Source organism: Ornithorhynchus anatinus, chromosome 19 (genome assembly GCF_004115215.2).
Source record: "Ornithorhynchus anatinus isolate Pmale09 chromosome 19, mOrnAna1.pri.v4, whole genome shotgun sequence".
Lineage (NCBI taxonomy): Eukaryota > Metazoa > Chordata > Mammalia > Monotremata > Ornithorhynchidae > Ornithorhynchus > Ornithorhynchus anatinus.
Window position 1 is genome coordinate 4907745 of NC_041746.1, and position 10815 is coordinate 4918559.

Consider the following 10815-nt stretch of genomic DNA (forward strand, 5'->3'; position numbering starts at 1 on the left):
TAGGGTTGGTTGATGAGTCCGATTCTGTTCAATCCTCTCTATGCTGCCAGGTTTGAGAATGCTACAATAGACCTGAAAGCTGGAATCAAAATTCACTTTTAACCCAACAAAAGACTCTTTCAACTCAATAAGCTAGATGTGAGTCACCAAGTCTTGGAGACCATCATCCAGGAAATCCTGTATCTTAATGACCGTGCTATTGAGGCACATAACACGCAGGTGATGAGGAATGTCTCAGAATATGAACAATGTCGATGTTCCACAGATAATTTTGATAACACATTTGTGAAGGAACAAATGAGGGTGAATTATATCCAAGGATTCACTACACTAAGATCTGAAAAAAAATCTCATAGCTCTATGAAAGTCGACCCAAAAAAACTATATATTTCCATTTAGGGAAGTGGCATGGCCTAGTGGAAAGAACACTGACCTGGAGGTCAGAGGACCTGGGTTCCAGTCCCTAACCTGACATGCGTCTGCTGTGTGACCTTGGTCAAGTTACTTAACTTCCTGTGCCTCAGTTTATTCATCTGTAAATGTGGGGTAAATCCTCCTCCCTCTTATGCAGACTGTGAGCCCCATGTGGGACAGAGACTGTCTCTTGCCTGATGATCTTGTATCCATCCACCCCAGTACTTAGTACAGTCCTTGTTACATAGTTATCACTTGGCCGATGCCATAATTATTACTGATGGCTCAATTTAACAGCACTTTTCAGTTTTCCAAGGAACCACTTCTCTCTGCATTCTCTTTTTGCCCTTTCCTTTTCACCACTCCTTCAAGACCACCCTCACTGCACCAACTCTTTCAAGCTAAGAGAGACTGCATGAAGTCTCTCTAAAGGCCACGGTATTTCACATTACCTCTGCAGACGAAATGATAGTATCTCAAATGCTGAGCTCATAACTTTTAGAAAATTCAATGCTAACCAATTATGAAAGAAAATAAGTTCGTTTGAGGCACCTCTAAGCACAAAAATCAATCTTCAGTACTTTGTATCTTATTCCACTTTCACTGGTGACCACCCAAAATTAAGATTATGAAAGGAAGCTGCATTCACTAATGCTTTCCTTAATTGTCTGCAGAAGAGAAACTCTACTAGTCCATTTAATAACTCCCTTGACTAAAAGTGGAAACTTCTAAAAATAAGGCCCTGGATTTCTAGGCTCTGTACAGGTTCCAGCACACTGCGCAGCCAATCAGAAAACTCAGAGTGTAAATAATTAGCAGTGTAAGATATGACAATGAGGCCAAAAAGGGTGAGACAAAGTAAAGAGTTCTAGCTAACAATACTGGATTCTCCAAGAAGCACCCAAAAAAAAGGCATTGTATTCGGACTATTACCTCTTTAAGGGCAGGGAGCAACTGTCTGGCTTCCACTGGACTCTCTGAGGCCCTTACTATAGACAGTGCTTTGCAACTAGATAGACACAATACCAGTTTGATTGGAGAAGAAAATTATCCTGGACCTCAGATTGTCTTAAATTTTAAAACATAACATAAAGATAACAGTTTAACAGATGAAACTGTAAATGACATCTCTGTCTGCTTCCTTCAATTCCTTACAGTCTGGCTTCCATCCTTGCAAGTTGATGAAAACTGTTCTTAGTAAGGTCACCAGTAACTGACTTCCCATTAGCAAAATTCAGTGATGAGCTAAAGATTTTCTTTCAATTGCCCAGATGACTCTTTGGTAGGACTTTTGCCACCTGGCTGATCTGATTGAATCTCTGTGCATTGATTTTTGTTCATTGGCTTCAGAGCCACCATACTCTCTAAATTTTCTTCCGTTGTCTCCTTTGCTGGTTTCTCCTCTTCCCCGAGTCACTGATTGCTGGGATTTTCACTTTTCTGTCTCCACATTTCAAGTACCACACAAATGACTTCTGGGCTATGACTCCAGTGCTGATGGCTTCCCCTCACGGCAGACTTCAAGACTCTCCACTGCTTATATATCAGCCCACTTCATCCCTTACACTCCAGCTCTCTCAACTCTCCCATCACCCTCCAGCCCCCCCCCCCCACTATTCTGCTGGCTTGGAACTCCTTCCCTCCTCTAATTCGACAGACCACAACGTTTTCCACTTTCAAAACCCTCGCTCCCTCCACAGTCTAGAGGGGAAGTCAGACTTTGAAATAAATTATGGATTATTACATAAATGCTGCGGGGTGAATATCAAGTGCTCAGTGGGTGCAGATTCAAGTACATAGATGAGACAGAAGGGAGAGGGGTAGGGGAAATGAAGGCTTAGCTGAGGGAGACTTTTTGGAGTTGATGTGATTTCAATAAGGCTCTGAAGTCGGGGAAAGTGGTGAGGGAGGGACAGCGGTGGCCTGTCAGGTACTTGAGGTGGGGGGTGGGGAGAGTTTCAGGCCAGAAGGAAGACATGGTCTAGGGACTGATGGCAAGATAGATGAGTACAAGTGATTAGGTTGGCATTGGAGGATCAAAACATGCGAGCACAGCTGTAGTAATAAATAGGAGGCAAGCTAATCGAGTGCTTTAAAGTCAATGGTAAGGAGTTTCTGTTTGATGCAGAGGTGGATGGGTTACCTTTGGCGTTCTTCAAGAATGGGGAGATGTGAACTGAACGACTTTTTAGAAAAATGATCCAGGCAGCAGAATGAAGTAAAGACTAGAGTGGGGAGAGACAGGAGGCTTATGCAGCTGCCAAGGCAGGATAGGATAAGTGTTTGGATTGGCGTAGCTGTACTCTGGATGGCGAGGAATGAGTGGATTTTAGTGATGTTTTCAAGATAGAACTGACAGGATTTGATAGGTTGAATATATGGTTTCACTGATAGATATGAACCAAGGATAATGCCACGGTTATGGCCTTGTGAGTCGGGGAGGAGAGTGGTGTTGTCCACAGCAATGGGAAAGACTGGGGGAGGGCAGGGTTTGGGTGGGAAGATGAGAGTTCTGTTTTGGACATGTGTGTAGGTGGGACATCCAAGTAGAGATGTCACGAAAGCAGGATGAAATTTGAGATTGCAGAGAAGAAAAGTCAGGGCTGAAGAGGTAAATTTGGGAATCATCCACATAGAGATGGTAATTGGAGCTGTGGGAGCATATGAGTTCTCCAAGGGAGCGGGTATAGTTGAAAAAATAGAAGGGGATCTCAAATTTCTGCCACAATTTTCAGACAAGAAAATTGAAGCAGAGATTTCTCGATTACATTGGCAATCTATGGCAAATCTGCAGATCAGACCCCTTGGCATACTACATTATCCAAAGCACAGTTAACACAGGACAGCATTACTTTGTACCCTCCCACACAGGAGTGAACTACCCTGGGCTATGTCTTCAGACTAGGCAGAATATCTAATAGCAGGAGCCTGGGCTTTCGTGGAGCAAGAAGTGAGGGGGGAAGAATAGATAGGGAAGGGAGGAAATAGTAAAGGAGAAAATAAAATTGAAGTTCAACAGGAAGTAAACTAGGGGATCTTATTTGCCAAGAGGAAAATCACTCCAGCTCTTCTGTGAGACTCCTTTCTGCTCTTCCCCAGGTATGTACCTTTTAAATTTCCCACTTTCCAAATTTTAATAAGGCATGCACTGCACCCAATATGTAATGGAGGGGACAGGGAGAGTGCAGCGAGGAGACCAAGGTTTAAATAATGTTGGAGGAGGGGACAGCTCCCTTCTCAAACGACAGGGAAGGGGAAACGAGTTGGAGAAGAGAAGCAATTAACCTCCATTTGCACCTGGGCTCATAAGGAGAGCTTTATGCTACCCAACTGTTTCTGTAGAATGGGAGAACAGTTCTTCGTGTGTGGAGAGAGGTCCAAGCTTATTAATATTCTAAACATAACCTATAAATCGATCACGACTGTCTCTTCACATGTACAAAGCAGTCATGCAATTACAGGAAAAGCCTGGAGAACAATATCAGGACTTCACAGACACCAAGCGTTGTCTAGATTATTCACTTCAAACACAAACAGAAATTTGAAAATGGGAATGCAAGTTTAAAAATGATAACAGAATTAAAATGTTTCTTGTATTTCATTGAAAAAACCTTTCACACTTATAAATAGATTCTGAAGCAGTGTAACTTGCATTTCAGAAGCTAGAACTATTAGCTTTCCTCTGTAATCATGCAAAACTACAGGTTATTAATTATTTATTTCTTAGCTTTTTATAGCTTCTGTGCCCTAGAGGAGTCCTGCTTTTCAGATGTGGGGGTGATTGATTGATTTCATGGATGTCACAAGTCTCCAAGCTGTCATTTTTCTTTCCTCTGAAAACTTGATTTTTATTAGGTGCTATATAAAAATCCCTACGCAGAAGTATTTCCCATTCTATTCCCACAAAACGCAACAAAGACCAAGTCTACTTTACAGGATTATCATTTACAATAGTAACATTAAGCCTTTCTATGGTACGAAATTTTACTCATTAATTCTGAGTAAGCATCATATCTACATTCTGTAAATTACAAACATATTAACTACACTTTCTTTTTTTCCTTCTTCAACAGATGGAACCACAGAATGGACTGGATAAATTGGCATCTTCTTCAAGCTAGCAAGAAACTATGAGGCAACGAATACATAGAGAGAAACTAAAAACGATCACCTACAATGTAGTTCTAAAAGCATACTACTACTTATGGTATTTAAACGCTTACTTTGTGCCAAGCACTGTACCAAACTCTAGAGTGTATATGTCATAATGAAGCTGGATGTCCAGTGTCTGTAAATGAGTATCATTACCTTATTACTTTTCAACAGGATTTAAGAAGAGAATTCAAAAACAGCATATTTTTTCAACCCTCATTTTTACCTGTCTCAATTACTTTTTATACACCAACTACCGTTCAGTCTGAAAGGCGTGGCGGCCTATTCATTACTACTTACTAGCTGTCAAATCAGTGATATTTATTGAGCGCTTACTGTATGCAGACCACTGTACTAAGAGCCTGGGAGATAATGGAACAGTTCACTGTAAATGCTCAAATGTGCTGGATTCATCCAAACTACTTACTAGTTGATTAAAAACTCTACGACTGGACTAGACATTAAAATAGCACAAAAAACTTATTTTCATCCTGTGAGTCCAGAGTCGGCAAAAGGACTTATTCTTAATCTGTTGGGTCCTAGGGCTTTCCCCCCAACCCTTCCTTAAATCACAATACCATGGTCCTGTACCAAACATCTGCAGCAAGGTGTGTTTTAGCACAGCCTAGAAATGCACATTATATTCCAAATTAGGAGTTAATTAAATACGCATCCCAATCTGTAAGCAACGAGGAAAAAACCCTCCTTTTTTAAACTGCATTTTCAGAGGTTGGAGGAGAGGGGAGACAAGTCACCATTCTCAGCGGGAAAGTCTATTTTTCTTTTTAATTTCCCTTTCTAAATAGACTATATGGGGGGGGGGGGGGGCTTCACCCCAGTTTTGTAAGCAGCCAGAGGGGAAAAAACCTCCTTTTTTAACTGCATTTTCAGAGGTTGGAGGAGAGGGGAGGCAAGTCACCATTCACACCTGAAAAGTCTATTTTTCTTTTTCCTTTCTAAATAGCCTATATGTTTGGCGGGGGTGGGGGGTGGGGGGAGAATAGAGAAGGAGAGGCAAACATTCTTCCATCCGAATTTTGTAAGGATCCAGGAAAAAGCATTCCTTTTAACTGCATTTTCAGAGGTTGGAGAAGGGAAGCAAGTCACCATTCTCTCCGGGAAAGTCTATTTTTCTTTTTAATTTCCCTTTCTAAATAGCCTATATGTTGGAGGGCGGGAGAGAGAAAAAGGAGAGGCAAACATCCTTCAATCCGAATTTTCTAAGGATGGAGGAAAAAGCACTCCTGCTAACCGCATTTTCGGGGGTTGGAGGAGAGGGGAGGCGAGTCACCATTCTCTCCGGGAAAGTCTATTTTTCTTTCTCATTTTCCTTTATCTGGGACGAACATCCTCCAAATCGATTCTTCAAGAATTGGCCCCCAGGCCTGCCGCTTCTCGCCCCCCCTCCGCCTCCCGAGCATGTGGAGACCTCCAGCCCCATCCACCCCCCCAGCCCGCCGGCCGCTTCTTCCCTTGGGGGGGGGGGGGTCTCCCCGTCCCCAGCACGTCGCCTCCGAGGCGGGGAGGGGAAAGGGTGGGCTCCGCCGGAGCCGAAATGGTGGTGGGAGCGGAGAGGACTGGAGCTGCGCCACTCCGCCCCGCAGCCATGTGCGGCGGCGTGGGGCCGAGCCCGGGGGGCCGTTATATAACTCGGGCTGCCGCCTCGGTCAGCGCACGCCCGGCCTAGGCCCGCCGGGCGGAGAGGAGAAGCGGGGGGTCGGGGTCGGGGCTCCATTCGACGTGCAGGCCGCGCTGCCCCGACCCGGGCCCCATCCGAGGGAGGCGGCCAGACCGAGAGCGGCCGGGCCGGGGCCGGGCGCGGCTCCCTCACGGCCTCCCTCTCCCTGTCGTCCTCTTCGCTCCCTCACCAGCTCCCCACCGGCCACGCTGAAAGCGCCCCCGCCCCCCGTTTCCTCTCACCCCGACTCCAGCCGGCTGGATGGGCAGGCCGCGGTTCGGCGGTTAAAAGGCGGCCGAGGACCCCGCCACCATTTGGGGCCGCCTCCTCCTCCTCCTCCTCCCCGACTCGGTGCGTTACCGCCGGCCGCCGCGCTGCGGCCCACACGCCCGGCAGGAAGGAGCCGCGCGCCGAGGGGCGGGAGGGGGGAGCGGGGGGGGAGTGGGGGAGGGGAGGGGGGGCGGCGCGCGGGCCGGACGGGGTTTGCGGCTGCGCGGCCTCGAGTCTCGCGAGACTTCGGGCCTCCCGGGCCCAGCTCCGCGGGAATTTTCAAACCGACGAGGCGGAGCGGATGGAGTGGCAGCAGGGGAGGGACGGGCTTATTTAATGATAATAATAATGTTGGTATTTGTTAAGCGCTTACTATGTGCAGAGCACTGTTCTAAGCGCTGGGGTAGACCCAGGGGAATCAGGTTGTCCCATGGGGGGATCACCGTCTTCATCCCCATTTTGCAGATGAGGTCACTGAGGCCCAGAGAAGCCAAGTGACTTGCCCACAGTCACCCAGCTGACAAGTGCAGCGTGGCTCAGTGGAAAGAGCACGGGCTTTGGAGTCAAGCTGGGTGACTGTGGGCAAGTCACTTCACTGGGCCTCAGTGACCTCATCTGTAAAATGGGGATGAAGACGGTGAGCCCCACGTGGGACAACCTGATTCCCCTGGGTCTACCCCAGCGCTTAGAACAGTGCTCTGCACATAGTAAGCGCTTAACAAATACCAACACTATTATTATTATTTGCCCAAAATGGAGGCCGCTGAGGGGGCCCTGTCCCGGCTCGAAGGACGGGTTAAAGCGGCGCCCTCCCGGGCCGGAGGGACGACGGCCGGGGAGGGGTCGTCTTCCCCGCCCCCCTCGATGGGGAGGTCTGAGGCGATCGTAGCGGTCCTCTTCCTCATTCATTCAATCGTATTTATTGAGCCCTTACTATGTGCAGAGCACTGGACTATGTGCTTGGAATGGACAGTTCGACAAGAGAGACAATCCCTGCCCAGTGACGAGCTCACAGTCTAAATGGGGGAGACAGCAAAACAAAACGAAACAAAAACAAGGCAACATCATCAAGATAAATAGAATCAAGGGGATGTACATCTCTTAAACAAAATAAATAGGGTCATAAATAATATATACAAATGAGCATAGTCGCCCCCCCTTGATGAAGAGGTCTGAGGTGACCGTAGCTGTCCTCTTCCTCATTCATTCATTCAATCGTATTTATTGAGCGCTTACTATGTGCAGAGCACTGTACTATGCGCATGGAATGGACAGTTCAGCAACAGAGACAATCCCTGTCCAGTGACGGGCTCACAGTCTAAATGGGGAAAGACAGACAGCAAAGCAAAATAAAACAAAAACAAGACATCATCAAGACAAATAGAATCTAGGGGATGTACATCTCTTTAACAAAATAAATAGGGTCATAAATTATATATACAAATAATATATACAAATGAGCATAGTCGCCCCCCTCGATGGAGAGTTCTAGGGCGACCATAGCAGCAACCCGGTTAACTGCCGGAGGACAATCCTCCCCGTCATCACCATCCCTTGATATAGTTGATTGTTAATAATAATAAAAATGATGGTATTTCTTAAGCACTTACTCCCTGCCAAGCACTGTTCTAAGCACTGGGGAAGATACATGTTTATCAGGTTGGTTACAGTCCCTGACCCACATGAGGCTCACAAATTTTAATTCCCAGTTTACAGATGAGGAAACTGAGGTCCAGATAAGTAATAAGAAGAGTAATGGTATTTGTTAAAGTGCTTACTCCGTGTCAAGCACTGTTCTAAGCACTGGGGAAGATACATGCTTATCAGAATGGTTATAGTGCCTGTCCCACATGAGGCTCAGAAATCTTAATTCCCATTTTACAAATGAGGTAACAGGTCCAGAGAAGATAAATGACTTGCCCAAGGTCACACAGCAGACAAATAGCAGAGCTGGGATTAGAACCCATGACCTTTGGGCTCCCAGGCCCATTTCAATCCACTACCCCATGAGTTTAGTCAGTCAATCGTATTTATTGAGCGCTTACTTTTAGCAGAGCACTGTACTAAGCATTGGGGAAAGTACAATTCAACAATAAATGATCATATTGCCTGCCCCACAGTCTAGAGGGGAAAATAGACATTGATATAAATAAATAAATGGCTCTCGGGGACCCGAGTCTTCCTCCCTGACCCAGAACAGTCTTCAGAGGAGAGATCCAAATCTCAGGAAAACCATTTTTGATTTTTCTGCATCCGCGTGTTGCCTCAAGCCAAGCCTATTGTGTAATGGAAATATTCATTAAAAGGCAAAACTAGTAGAGAAGCAGCGTGGCTCAGTGGAAGGAGCATGGGCTTCAGAGTCAGAGGTCATGGGTTCGACTCTCGGCTCTGCCACTTGTCAGCTGTGTGACTGTGGGCAAGTCACTTAACTTCTCTGTGCCTCAGTTACCTCATCTGGAAAATGGGGATTAACTGTGAGCCTCACATGGGACGACCTGATTACCCTGTATCTACCCCAGCACTTAGAACAGTGCTCTGCACATAGTAAGCACTTAACACATACCAAATACCAACATTATTAGTCTCACCTCTCTGGGTTACGGTTTATACTGTGCAATGGTACTTCAGCTCTTCAGGATCTCTAATCCATTTTAAGCCGAATTCGATAAATACAGCCATTGCTTTTTTCGCTGTTCCTAAATGGCCAGTTCAAAATTGCAATAACTTGAACACTTTCGGCATAGTATAGTGCCACACACACGGTAAACGCTTAAGTTCTATTACTACTAGTCCCTCTTCTCTGATGTGATGTATTTTATTGTGATAAGTAAGATTTACATTTTCCTGTTAAGGAATAATAATAATAATAATAATAATAATGGTATTTGTTAAACGCATACTCTGTGCCAAGCACTGTTCTAAGCACTGGAATAGATACAAGCTAATTGGGTTGTTGTCCCACATGGGGCTCACAGTCTTTATGCCCATTTTACAGATGAGGTAAATGAGACACAGAGAAGCTAAGTGGCTTGCCCTAGGTCACACAAAAGACAAATGGCAGAGCCAGGATTAGAACTCACATCCTCTGACTCCCAAGCCCGTGCTCTTGCCACTAAGCTTCGCTGCTTCTCTAATGAATGACAGCTACCAGATGTCAGAGGTAAGGAGATTTAGTGCATTTTATTATAACCCAGTGTAAAGTGAAATGGAAACAACCTTAATTATTTTCCTGAAAATGAGGGAATATTTGCTTTATTCATTCAATAGTATTTATTGAGCGCTTACTATGTGCAGAGCACTGTACTAAGCGCTTGGGATGAACAAGTCAGCAACAGATAGAGACAGTCCCTGCCGTTTGACGGGCTTACAGTCTAATCGGGGGAGACGGACAGATAAGAACAATGGCACTAAACAGTGTCAAGGGGAAGAACATCTCGTAAAACTGTCCTTTACTAGGGACAGTTGTCCTGTGTTTCAGAGCCTGCAGTTTACAGCAAGCAGTATGATAAAGTCCCAGAAACCAAAATGGGTTATCATACCTGCTGGGACCTGTGGTTTCCTAGGAATAGGCCTTCACATGAAAGCAGCTAACGTGGTTCTGTTGAAAAAAAAATAGCATGCTACCAGGGTTACTTTTATCATGAGTCAGAAGGTACAAGATTCCTTGAGCTCACCACAATTAAAGGGGACACTACACACAGATCAGGAGTCTTCCCTAGACTCTTGGGCCCCTCTATAGCTATTCCAATAGTCAATCATATTTATTGAATGCTATCTGTGTGCAGAGCACTGTTCGAAGAACTTGGGAGAGAACGATACAACAGACCGACTTCTCTTAGACTCTAATCTGATTATCTTGCATCTAATTTGACCCATAGGAAATAATAAATACTATTACAGCTGTTATCATTATCATCATCGTTATACTTTTTCTGATGGTTATGTGAATAATTTGATGGAATGGGGCTGAGAAGTGTGCCCATGGCAGTGGTAGGCTAGAGATACTGTCTTTTCTTTCTTTCTTTTAAATAATTATTCATTCAATCCTATTAATTGAGCACTTACCGTGTGCTCTGCACTCTACTAAGCACTTGGGAAAGTACAAGCCCTGACTGTAAAGTAGATCAGCATTCCCCATTTGACAGATTAGAAAAAAGAAACACTTTGCAATTAAGACACTTGTCGCCCCATAGCAAGACAGTGGCAGAACCAAGAATAGAAGACGGAGTGTCTGACTCCCAGCCCAGGGCTGAGTGCTCCAAGCTGAACTCTTCTCTCTATATTTAAAAGAGGAAAGGAAA

The 10815-nt window shown here is 45.2% G+C and overlaps 1 protein-coding gene across 3 annotated transcripts in view; it reads right to left on the minus strand.

Annotated features, from left to right (window-relative positions):
* AHCTF1 (AT-hook containing transcription factor 1) overlaps positions 1 to 6624 on the minus strand; it is a 55286-nt gene extending 48662 nt beyond the window's left edge. Inside the window, exon 1 of one of the 3 annotated variants that reach the window (XM_029047246.2) lies at positions 6487 to 6621. The gene's annotated coding sequence lies outside the window, so the exon portion shown is untranslated. Of the gene's footprint in view, positions 1 to 6486 lie in introns of all 3 variants that reach the window. The other 2 variants (XM_029047245.2, XM_029047247.2) reach the window with 2 other exon arrangements.
* Between the last annotated feature and the right edge of the window lie 4191 nt (positions 6625 to 10815).